Below are 13,178 nucleotides of genomic sequence, written 5' to 3' on the forward strand. Positions count from 1 at the left end.
TACAACTCTAGGAAGGAAACTGTGTCATCACGAATGAAAACTTAGCCGGATGTAGGTTTCACAAGAATCGTTAAATGTGAGGGCTGAGAAATGTTATGGCCAATATGTGACTGCTCTGTCCAGCCACCAACAAACCGCAGGACGGGCTCCATTTGCAAGTGAGGGGACAGGAGATTTGGGTCATATGTGGGCACCACCAGTCCAACGCTGAGAGTGTCACCACGCTGCCACAGGGCGTGACTTACCAACAGGCTCTGCCTGTCTCCATCCACAGCTGTAGACATGGCCCGGGAAGGATGAGAAACTGCTCCTCACTGGGCTTTCACTGAACTTGGGGACTGCCAGAGAAACAAGTAGGATTGGGGTTTATTTTTGTTTATTTGTTCGTCTGTGTGTTTATTTGCGTTTTAGCCAGAGCAGCTTTCTGACTGCCACCTACAGAGAATTTGGAGGGACGAGGGCTTTATCTAGAGGTTTCTCTTTCCCACTAGAGCACACACTGCCATTTCAAGAAGCATTTCTATCAGCTGTAGGGGTTTGCTTGCAAGTTTTTGTGTAGCCATTAATGTTAAAAACAGAAGCCACGGTATCCGTTGGCATTTCAGGCATAAAGGAAAACTGTTTCCCTTGTGAAGAAGGCCCCTGTGTTTCCAGCAGTGCCCCAGATGCAATGTTTGTTTTAGGTGGAGGGAAAGGAAGGCAGGCAGAAAGGGAGCCGAGAAATGGCTTTTTTTCTAAGGGTGGCAGATCATTAATAATCGGTGAAGGATGAACTCGAGAAGCCTCAGTGCACATATTTCTAGGGCTGAAGTTGAAGACTTCATTAATATTCTAGAGGAAGATTGCTCCCGTGAAGTTTCCTCTGGGCCTCCGATCTAACTCAGCGCCATGTAAACAGCAGAGGAGCAATAGATTCTGAGATTAGCTTCCAGAACTTTATCAGTGGACGCAGGAGAAGTGCGGTTCTCCACCCTAATGCAGAAATAAGCTGGTTTGCTTTGCTGTTAATCAGTTTGGGTTTCGCCTATTTTGAGTCTCCAGGCTTATATATTGTAGCAAAATGCTGAACATCCATTTCTTTGGCAAATGTTTAGCTCCGGTAACATAAAGTGTGCCACATTTGTTTTAACCATGTTTAGAACTACTTCAACATGACAGTTTATCAGCCCAGGCCAGAGGCCTTTCACATCTTACTTTAATTCGTCGAAAATCGGCTTACCCCTAGAGGCCCGAATGCACGGATAGAAGAAAACACAGCCTCTCTGTTTTGGCTAGAGAGAGATGGAAGGAGAGAAGAGGGTGGGGGGATTTCTCATCACACAATGAACACACACAAGTATCAACAATGGCCCCAGGGATGGCTAGGAGGTGGACACCCCGATACCTGGCTCTGGGCATGGGGTGAAAAGGGGAAAAAGAGGAGAGACATCATTTTCTGCTCATTCTGTGTATCTTGGGAGTTGTGCATTGGGAGGTGGAAGATGGCGTATGGAAGAAAAGACAACCGGGGAATGGGGAGAAATTCCTTTGTTTTGTGCAAAGTCTCCCAAAGAGAGGCAAAAAAGCAAGCAAGTAATAAATAATATGCCCACGTGTACCCCTGAGCCAAAACAACCCTCAGAGTTGAGACACTGCGGGTCTCCTGTCCCACCGACCCCTCCGCCATGAGCAAGCCACTTGTCCGGGTCGGTGGGTGGCTTTCCTGCCCTAACACTCAGGCCTTTGGCCTTTGTAGAAATATCTGCACTGGTACTTTGTAGCATTCTGATAAGAACAAGCCCTGTTTGTTTAAATATTAACTTCCCTACCGCTTCTGCCCCATTTCCATTCTACCCTCATCCTCTTCCAACTTTTTTTTTTTTAATCCCTTAAAGGAAATGTCACTGAAACATAAGGAATAGATCATTAGTATGTCTAACGGTAGACATTTTTTATTATGGAAAGCTCTGAATCCATACTGAACAAAAGCAACTGTTCAGAGCTCTCAAAGAAAAAAAAAAAAAAAATTGCCCAGCAATTTTAAGTTAATGGGCAAGATTAATGGATTGTCATATAATGTGAAGGGAAAGTATTAGAAAAAAACGAAAGTGGCTCTGCAAAATTGGTTTGGAATTGGAGTCTACGTGAAGGCCCTTCAGTTGGAGGATTACTGTCTGCAGGGCTCGCGGCTAAGCGGGATATTAATTTGAAAGCCATGCCTTGTACCGATACCCAGCACTTAGTGGTTGGTTTTATGTTAAAAATGCTTAGTCTGAAGCCTGTGCTGAAAGTTTGCCCAAACATCTCATAGTTGATTGCAAACCCGAGTGCCTGGGGGCTCTGAGCCCACACCTCAAGAATGTGGGTGATTGGGTGACATTTTGGCTCCACACCTGGATTTGTCAAGGCCTCTTAACGGCTGCTGGGAATGTGCCCTGCCTGGGGCCCGCTGCCCTCCCCCATCACCCCTCTGACAGATTAAAACACAACAGGGTCTGTTGCCTGACTGACACATTCCTCTCCTGTCTGCCTCTGAAAGGACTTTATTTAACAGTCCTGGAGTCGGGCTTTTGACTGACAGATTGTGAAGGGTAAAAGTCATTCGGTTCCATTAAGCCCTGTAACTGCTCGGGAACAAAACACCTTTAAAAAAAAGTGTCGGGGGGAGGGGAAAATAGAGCTGTGGAGAGTGGGGGCATGAGCTTTAGGGGGAAAAAAAGGGGATTCTTTTCAGGTTCAAAAACAATCCTTCTCTTTGCCTTCTGTCTATCAATTAGGGCAGCATTCCCAGAGGGAATACAGGCCTGGCCTCATTGGTGTCATTCAGCCGCCAATCTCCTGACAGGGACACCAAAGGGCCTCATGTAGCGCTGCGGAAACTGTCTGTCAGGCCATCAGCAGCTGCTATGACGACATTACCTCTGTTTTTCTAGGACTATTATAGAGAAAGGGGGGGGGGGGTGGGCAGGGGGCTCACCCATCAGAGTCTAAGTCTCAGCTCCAAATTTCTGTTCATATTTTCCTTTTACAACCCCCCGCATCTCTTCAACCCCAGGGTGAATTGCTTCACAAAAACAACATCATTTCCTTGCCTGGCTGGGCTACGGGGTAAATAACTTGCCAGCCAAGGACACGGTCTTAGGTGTCAAAGAAGGGTTCTACTTCTGGGAAAACTGAAGTCCTGACTGAATACATTCAATGACTGGTTCACACGAGCCCAAAGAAATGCTATTTGTGGTGGAAGGTGGACCCACCACCGAAAGGCCGGCATAGGCAGAGCTGTGTGAAAAGCCCTTGGCCCCACAAAGGGCTTCCTGCCAAGCCTTAGCCTTGTTTAGGTTCCTGTGGCTTTCGTTCCCCCTTGAGTTTTGCTTGGAGCCCAAAGGCTCAAATGGAGTTCAAAACCCTAAGCCAAACTCAGCTCCAAGCAACCACTTCCCACTTTTGTTTTTCTGCCTTGCTCTCTCCTTTCCTCAAGGCCAGACACACACACAAGCTAACTTGGGTTCGCCCCCAAAGACTCCTCGGCCTCAGCTGATCACCCTGAAGACCCAAAACGACAAAGAAGGGGTGCGTTTACCTGAGCTTCCTGGCTTCACTGGCAAAAATTGCCTTATTGCCTCTTACCCCCTCCTCTCCTCTCTCTACCCTCTCTGGATTCTGCCTCAAACAAGGGAGGTAAATCTGAGCCACGATGGCCTCCTATAAAGATACGTGGTTGTCTTTCCGTGTCCTGTGATGGCAGCATTTGTGACTGCTAGCATTTTCCTGGTAGCCTTTGCACATTACAGGGAGCTACATGCAGATGGTAATGGCAGCACTTTGGACCAAACTGAGTGCTGGAGAGAGCCACTGCCAAGCCCCAAGGCTGGCTGGCCTTTCTGTTGCAATACTTCTATGGCGCTTCAGGGACAGGGATTACAGGGCTTCCCACTTTCACATAAACCGTACACGATGTTTAGCCAAATCCTGTAAGAACATGTACATAAAGCCCTCTCTGTGCTGCCAGGGCCATGATATCTATCTCTTTTCTATCTCTTATTTCCTCCTTCATTCTGAAGGCTCTGCGGGGGTCCCATACTTCCTGAACATAAACCCCATCTGGAGTGGCTGAAGTCCATCCACGCAGCAATACCCTGGTCTCAGGCATACAGATGCTGGGTCTCGGAATATGTACCACCTACATGAAGACTGTGCCTGGGGATATTTGGAATGAGCTAGATTTTTGGCACTGGGGCTCTATACATTAGGAGCAAGTGGGCAGCATAATAAGAGAGAAAGAGATGACTTGATTGTCATCTTCCTGCTCTATGGCCTCAGGAAGACACACTCAGGAGCCAGCCCTTTGCCATCTGTACCAACAGAAGTTGCAGCAGTCATGGGAGGCACTAAGGGTTCACTAACGAATGAACATTTCCAAACTGCTTTGCAGGTCTTTGGTTGCGATCTCTGCACATTTTCATTGCGGAAGCTGAGAGGAAACCAACCTAAGGGATTGGGCGGATAGGCAGGGATGCACGCAAAGAGCTCTAACTTCCTGGGGGGGGGGGGGGCGGGGAGTGCCACCGAAAAAAGACTTCAGTTACTATCTAAAAAGATACAGGGAGCATTTTGCTCAGGATGGATTACTTCAAAAATGTCACTTGGAGTAGCCCCGAGTGGGCAGATGCTTGGAGCTCCTGGGTGCTGAATGGCGACCTGGGTTCCCATCCAGGGGCTCCACGTCACCCTCCAAAGCGCCATAACCCCATCCCTCCTCCTCATGACTTTTCACAAGGATTTCAGATCCAGTGTTGTGAGATGCTCACACTTCTGGCCTTACCACAGACCACGGGTTCCAAATGTTTCTCAGTGGAAGGCCCAATAGTATGAGATCTGAATATCAAATCATCTGTGTTGGAAAGACAACCATCTTTGTTTACTACTTTCTCAACGAATTCCTGACTGCACCCAACCAAGAGGTTGACATAGCCCTCTGTGGCCCCACATTCCACCATCTATTATATCAGGGACTGTGTCTGTCCCGTTTTTTCTTTGCAGTGTGCTAGCAGGACTTAAATGGTCCTTTGGGTCCTCGATGACAGTAAGGCTTCCTTCCTGGCGTATAATAGCCATTGGGTACTATCTTTGTGGATTGTATATTCCTATAGTAACTTCCACTGACTGGTTACATTGGGAATAACCTTAAACCAAACCTGCTACAGTTCAAATTCAATGGAATAAGTGGTTGTTACCGTTTAGACTCTATATAAGTTTAGACAATTCACTCTTACTTATGTGCGAGGATACCCCCACTGTGAACCAGCCTACGCTTGTCAGATTCTTATAAAAGAGCAATAAAATCTATCCTAAACACCACTCTTCTGTCTTTCATTTTCTCTCCCATGCAAACCAAGAGACTCGGTAAGAGGCACTCAACATAATAATACCTAACTTCTTCCCTACTCACCAACTCAGGAAAATGCTGAGCCAGAAACATAGATGTTTACTTAGCAGGTTGCCTTGTGCTAAGAGTTCTGTCTTTCTGTCTCTCTCCACAGTGGGACAGGAACTGAGGATTTGAATGACCACCTGTAATCCCCACTGGAACAAATCCTGTGAGGATGGCTCTAACATGTTCCTTGGAATGTTTTTTTTTTTTTTTTTTTTTTTTAACGTTTATTTATTTTCGGGACAGAGAGAGACAGAGCATGAACGGGGGAGGGGCAGAGAGAGAAGGAGACACAGAATCAGAAACAGGCTCCAGGCTCTGAGCCATCAGCCCAGAGCCCGACGCGGGGCTCGAACTCACGGACCGCGAGATCGTGACCTGGCTGAAGTCGGACGCTTAACCGACTGCGCCACCCAGGCGCCCCTGTTCCTTGGAATGTTACGAATTTCTAAAACATCATATATACCCATATTCAAAGGTAAATTTCATTACTTTTAAAATTATCCACGATGTTCTATTAGCCACATTCACAGCCCTCATGATAAAACAGCAATAAGTTGGAAGGAATTGAGATACAGAATGAGTCGGAAGAAACAAAAATAATTGACTAAGAAAAGAAATCCAATATATCAGCCTTAAATTTAAATATGAGAAGTATATTCTTGGCACTGCACAGAAGCATTTTGGAAAAGCTCATTTGAAAAAATGAATGAATTGATCTGTTAAAAGTACAGAGACAGCTGGCTGTCAGATCCTTAAACAGTAATAAGGCTAAATTTTTCCAAGACCCTGAACCTCAACAATGATCTTAGACCAGGGATTAAAGATACACAGGCACATTAATCTTTGCTTCACTTTCCCAGACCTCATGGATTATAATGAATTTACTAGAATAATCATTATCTAGGAGAAGACTGGCTTTTTAAAAGGGAACTTAACTAAGAAAAGTAAAGTCATTCTAAAGATAAAATTAACTCTGGTTGGGAGTAATGAGCATTGAGTGCCTTCTTCATAGCAGTGGACTATAAATTTAATCCAAATATGTAAGATTTCCCTCGTTTCTTTCATACAGTTGACTGGCTTTGAAAAATATCGTGCCCTTTAACTTTCAAACACTTGTTTTGCTCTTAGATATACAAGGAGAAGGAATGGAAGGAGATAACGGAACAAAGGAAGGGGTAAGAAAGTAACACGGCTCAGCTTGTTACTAAGGTTAATAACGATGCATCCCGGATATGAGCATTCATCATTAGCTCAGCTGAGGGCTGAACAAGCCATGGAGCCCAAAAGCTGGGTTGAAACAGCACAGAAATGAACCAGCCACAGATGATTTTTCTCACGATGCTGGTGTCCAGTTAATCCTTAAACTAAGTAATGAGAAAAAGTTGATCTTATTCCAAAATGAAGTTGAGTATCATGGTGCTTCCACAGCCAGAAAGAGCTAATCGTCAAACAAATTCTGTCCCATGATCTTTTTTCTCTAACGTTTAACATTTATTACGGTTTATGCATTTAGAAACTGAAGCAGTTCATGTGAAAGAACTGTTTAACCTTTTGTGAGAAAACAAATTCTCACAAAGCGCAACGCCCTGGAAAAACATGTGCTTAATTGGGACCAAAAGCCTAGCATTGTTGTATATTGGAAATGAATGTGTTTCATTGAATTTCATGGTATTTTTATTATAATTTGAGAGGCAGTAATAGATATTAAAGATTCTTTGGCAGAAGATCTTTGTTTGAAAATGTTCCAAGGTTCAAAGCTCAGTTTTCTTGCTCTGCACCATTTGCTTCTCTGTCAAGTAGTGTTGACAAGTTCACAACACCAAATAGCCAATTGTTGTTCCTTTCTGGAACCTCCTTATCTTTCTTGGGAAACAGAGAGCTTTTTGAAATTTCCAAGTTTCTTCTAAGACTCTGGAGATGAAAGAATCAAGAGAGAAGAATCTGGCTCATCTTGGTTTCCATTTGTTCCATACACTTGATCAGAATGTGATAAATTCTCAGATTTCCACGAGAACTGATCAACACATCACCTATCATTTCAGCAAAGGTTGACAGGTGAGATGTTAAAAGATATCACGCCTTTAGGGCACCTGGTGGCTCAGTCAGGTAAGAATCCAACTGTTGATTTTGGCTCTGATCCTGATCTCTCAGTTCAACGTTTATTTATTTTTGGGACAGAGAGAGACAGAGCATGAACGGGGGAGGGGCAGAGAGAGAGGGAGACACAGAATCGGAAACAGGCTCCAGGCTCTGAGCCATCAGCCCAGAGCCCGACGCGGGGCTCGAACTCACGGACCGCGTGATCTCTCAGTTCATGCAGTTGAGCCCCACATCAGGCTCTGTGCTGGCAGAGCTCTGTGCTGGCTCTGTGCTGGGATTCTCTCTCTCTTCCTCTCTCTTTGTCCCTCAGTGTTCTCTCTCTCAAAAAAATAAATAAATATAAGATGTCATGCCTTTCTTTCTAACAGTCTCTCCCACAAGGACACCATGGCTTAGGCCCTGTCCTTCTTTGTAATTCCCAACTACATCATGTGAATGGTATTTCATATTGGTCTTTCCAGGACAGAATATACCTGTGGCCTTTCTCTGAATGCCTGATAAAGATTTTCTATGAAGTCTTAATCATTTTCCCTCTTTGCTCCAGGACCCAAGCTACAGAAAAAAATCAAAATCCAAGCTGGGAGACAATCAAAAACCTAAAACCATCGTTTTCCAAACTGATAGGTTTGGAAACATTGAGCAAAGTAAGACTTTTCTTCAGTTCTTTTAGATGCACATTCATTAAAGCCAAGAGTTTTTCTACTTTAAGTACTTGAAGTATGTATATAATTGGCTGTTGTTCTAGAACAGTCACCACTCATGCAGTTTTAAACGGGTGTCAGAAAGCACTATCGTGCTCTTACTGTTGGTGTGTCATTGACAATTTGGGCTGCCTGTGTGCATGAGTGTCTTTCCTGCTGGATTGATGCGTTGTCTTTGCAGGTGAACGTATGCTGTGCTGACTGTAGTGCCATGATGAAGCACCTGCATTCTGAGCATCAGATCCTCAACTGTGCTTGAAAAATACTTGGGGGTGGGGCACCTGGGTGGCTCAGTGAGTTAAGGGTCTGACTTCAGCTCAGGTCATGATCTCAAGGTCCGTGAGTTTGAGCCCCGCGTCAGGCGGTGGGCCGACAGCTCAGAACCTGGAGCCTGCTTCACATTCTCTGTCTCCCTCGCTCTCTGCCCCTCCACCACTCGTGCTCTGCCTCTCACTCTCTCTCTCTCTTTCTCTCAAAAATAAATAAACATTTTTTAAAAACTACTTAAAAATACTTGAGGGACAACTGTGTGGCTCTGTCAGTTAAGCCTCCGACTCTTGATTTCAGCTCAGTTCGTGATCTCACTGTTTGGTCGAGTCCCGCGCTGGGCTCTGTACTGACAGCACGGAGCCTGCTTGGGATTCTGTCTCCTTTTCTCGCTTCCCCTCCCTCACTTGCTCTCTGTATCTTTCTCAAAATAAATTAAAGTAAACTTAATTTTTTTAATGAAAATACTTGAAAGAGAGTAGGATCCCCAACATAACACAATTATGAATTTAAAAAATTTCTATATAAATCAGGGCAACTCAAGCACCCACTCCTTACCCTAAATATTAGCCACCACACAGAGGAAAGTTCAGGAACCATAACATCTTCCTTTTAGGTTTGGACTGGAGCTTATCCTATCACCAGAATTTTTTTCTTGTAATTGATTCCTCTTTATTACTGGTTTTCTATAAGTATTTGAGTATAATTTCAGATCTTTTTTAAAAAGCTCACTTTAAGCAAACTCGTAACAATGGCAAAGAGTCACTTTGAAATCAGTAAGACACCAGAGCACAAAATATACACATACTAATTAACCTTACCTTCATGTTTATACTACGTCTGTAGCCAAGTCTGAAATGTTTTATGTATCATGACATTTCCCCTCCTGTGAAGAGTCTATTATCTTTGCTGAAACTTTATTTTCATCTCCATTAGTTAAAAAGCAAAGGAATTTGGCCCAAAATGCAAAATATTTTAAGAAATGGGGGTGCCTGGGTGGCTCCGTCAGTTAAGTGTCCAACTCCGGCTCAGGTCATGATTTCACGGTTTGGGGGTTCGAGCCCCGCATCAGGCTCTGTGCTGACAGCTCGGAGCCTGGAGCCTGCTTCGGATTCTGTGTCTCCCTCTCTCTCTGCCCCTCCCCTGCTTGCACGTGCAAAAAATAAACATTAAAAACAAATGTAAAAAATAAACATTAAAAACAAATGTAAAAAAGAAATGGGAATCAGCTGTTTAAAAATACATACACACCACCATCAGGAGCACTTATAACAACACAATGGCAAGATTGGGGTAGCATGTCTTTGGCTGTTTCCAGAGTCCCAATGTGAAGTGGAGACATTGAGTTCAATTATGTAGCTATTTTGGTTTGGTTTGCCTAGCTTGAATGATTGGGATATTTGTCCCAATTATTCCCTAACACTTTGTACATGCAGATGTAGGCTTACCTTGTGATTGGGTGCAGAACCTTCAATGGGGAGATGGGAAACTCAGATTCTGTGTTTACGTGGCCCAACGATTAAGCCTGTAATGTTGACCAAGTTACATCCACTGCATGCCTCAGTTTATTCATCTTACAAATAGGCAAAGAGAGAGAAACCCCATTTTATTAAAGCCAATCAAGATGACTGGACTTAAAACCCTCTTCTGCAGCTTTGAGAGTAAATGGGACATAAACACGAAATAATGTGTTAGACCAGGTTTCCTAGTAAACAGAGCCAGAAGCAGGAATTAAGTTCTGTTGCTTTCTTTGGCAGGTATAGTCTCGGGGCAACAGAAGTGAAAGGAAAGAGAAGCGAGGCAGGGAAGGATAAAAAGCAAGGCCAAGCGATGCTTCACGGTGAGCCTCAAAGAATCTGGAGCGGGAGGAGGGAGAGGAAATGTTTTTACCAATTTCCTGTCTATCTCCTGTTTGCCATTGGTCAATGAGTGCACCATGGGGAGTTAACACCCCGCACTTCCAGGTTGAACCATCTAGTCCCTATGACACAGCCCATGGCCTGCAGGGCAGCATTCCATCGGAGCCAGGATGTCACAGAGAACCAGAGAGGTGGGTGTGTGACAGCATGGCATGAGGCTGCAGAATGATGTCAGCCCTCAGCGAGTGAAAGCCACAGGAGGGACGCAGCAGAGAGAGCGGCTGAGAGCCTGGAGGCAAAGCCCAGAGAATCTGAAGATATTCGTGAGATGTGTCCAGTAAAAATGCATTTAGCCAAGTTGAATCCCTACTATAACTACAGGTTTGGCATACCTCTAAGTTAGGAAGAACTACCAAAGTGCCAATCACTTTGCCAAAGAACATGGCGTTGGCCAAAACCAAGGCCGTTGACGTTTCTGACTTTGAACAGCAAAGTTAAAATACATTCTTAAATACATTGTTTAAATGGAAGGGACACGATGCCAAAAGCATGGATGATTTTAAGCCTTTCCAGAAGCCACCATGTCACCAATATCAAGGGTGTGAAAACCTCACACTAAGAATTAGCCCAGCTGTTCCCATAGCTAGAAATTCACAATAGTCACCATGTATGAGTCTCTGCTTCCCTGGTCATGGGTAGGAATGCCCTAGGAAGCAGGGCAGAAGCAAAGTTCATGGGCACTGTCTTTCTATTAAAGAGCTCACGTTTGAGTTGGGAGGGCAGGAGCTATTTATTTTTCTTTGTATGCTCAGCTTCTGTTCTTCCTCCTTCCTTTTTTTTTTTTTTTAATGTTTATTTATTTTTGAGACAGAGCATGAGCAGAGGAGGGGCAGAGAGAGAGAGACAGATGGACACAATCTGAAGCAGTTCCAGGCTCTGAGCTATCAGCACAGAGACCGACGCGGGACTTGAACTTGTCAACTGTGCGATCATGATCTGAGCTGAATTCGGACGCTCAACCCACTGCGCCACCCAGGCACCCCAGTTCTTCCTCCTTTCTAACAATGGTGCCCTAGATATTGTTTGAGCACCCACCCTCCCCCTCACTCCTTGCAGTTTAGGCAGGACTGACCCCATCCCCAGCTTCAGGGCAGGTGCCCCACGGCTGGCCCATTAGAGCCACATGACTTGTTCAGGAGTGGTTCCCAGCCAACGTGAGCCAATTTAGCAGAAAAACGTGTCTTCTTTTTTCTTCTGGATTTGGAGCTGGGGAGATCTATTTGTAGGGCTGCTGGCAGCCATTTGGCCTCACCAGGCAAAGCACGCCTGAGTAACAGAGCCAGCTCAATGGAAGGCAAAACTGAGAAACGGAGAGAGACTGGATCTCAAGAGCATTGTTAAAGCCTCTGGATCCAGCTGAACTCTTTGGTTACTGAGCCAATCAAGTCCCCTTTTTGCTTAAAGTAGTGTGAGTTAAGTTTTCTGTTACTTACAGCTGAAGAATCTGAACGCACAGGGAGACAGACTTGTGAGTAATCATGATGCAATGTGATCAATCCTCACATGAAGAGAGAAACTAAATAAATGTTTGGGGAGCCCTGGACAGAAAGTACAGCTTCTTTGGATCTTTATTAGTAAAATGACTGGGTCTGCATAGATAACCTTTAAAGCCCTCTAGTCCTGACCCCACCCCAACACTCTATGGCTCCTGAGGGCCTCCCTTCGGTGTCCAGGACTGCTACACAGGGCGTAAGCACACTCATGACCAACCATTTACTTTTCTCCACATTCTAGAATGTTCCATCAGATTATCAACACGGTGGGTCACAGTTTGTAAATGTAAACCCATAGCCAATTAGTGGAAGAGGAGGTGAGCCTGCCAATCGATAATCTCAGACCACCTCAGACACTACCTCATGACATTCCTGGGTCCTTAGGTAAATCCTTAGACTTGAGGCTTAAGAAAATGAATCACACATGTGTCTTCCTCTCTGATGTGATGTGCAATGGTCTGGGTGAAGCATCATAGCTGTTCTATATAAATACAAGAAGGATTTGAATACATAAGATGATGAGCAAGGTAGGAGGGAGAATAAGAATCAGAGAAAGTTCCAGGAGTCGTCATCATTCTGGCAGTGGACTACTTTCTGGGGTTCCTTTCCTGTAGCGCCTACAATAGTTTATTACAAATAAACACAGAGTTAATCCAGAAAATGGCTTAGTCTCCTTCCCTGAACATGCAGATCCTTTAGCCAGAGACGGGGGCGGGGGGGCTCGTCCACACACCAGGTGTCATCTGGACAAAGGGGGTTTCTGCTCTCCTCGCTCTCCAGGCTAATTGCACATTTCAGACGCAGTGGAAATAAAAACCCGTCATCCAGTCATCCACTGCTGCTGTCGACGCCAGCACTGCAGTTCTCAACAGAGGCAACTGGCTCCCGGCCATCCACATATTCCCACCTCTCACTGCGGTCATCATTCTGGTCATTAGATCGCAACAATAGTAGCCAGATAACCACAGTCAGAACAGAGAGAGAGCATTCTTTAATGCATTCCCAGTATGGACCTCCCCAGTGTGGCTGGTCACACTGAAGAAAAATCATGCAATTATTTGTACCACCACCTCTGTGTGTGTGTGTGTGTGAGAGAGAGAGAGAGAGAGAGAGAGAGAGAGAGAGAGAGAATGGATGGGGCAGGGGCAGCACCTACTAGTAGCCAGGTATTATGTTAGGTACTCTTCATGCATTATCTTGTTTTGTTTTCACAATCATCCTGCCACATAAAAGCTCTATGGTCTCTATTTTACATAGAAACTGAGGCTCACTTGCTAACTTGTCC

The 13,178-nt window shown here is 44.9% G+C and overlaps 1 long non-coding RNA gene across 1 annotated transcript in view; it reads right to left on the bottom strand.

Moving 5' to 3' along the window:
* LOC123606580 overlaps positions 1–12,366 on the bottom strand; it is a 72,570-nt gene extending 60,204 nt beyond the window's left edge. The window contains exon 1 of the long non-coding RNA XR_006716354.1: positions 12,254–12,366. This is a non-coding gene — a long non-coding RNA (uncharacterized LOC123606580). The remainder of the gene's footprint in view (positions 1–12,253) is intronic.
* Between the last annotated feature and the right edge of the window lie 812 nt (positions 12,367–13,178).

This window comes from Leopardus geoffroyi, chromosome A2 (genome assembly GCF_018350155.1).
Source record: "Leopardus geoffroyi isolate Oge1 chromosome A2, O.geoffroyi_Oge1_pat1.0, whole genome shotgun sequence".
In the NCBI taxonomy this organism is placed as follows: Eukaryota; Metazoa; Chordata; class Mammalia; order Carnivora; family Felidae; genus Leopardus; species Leopardus geoffroyi.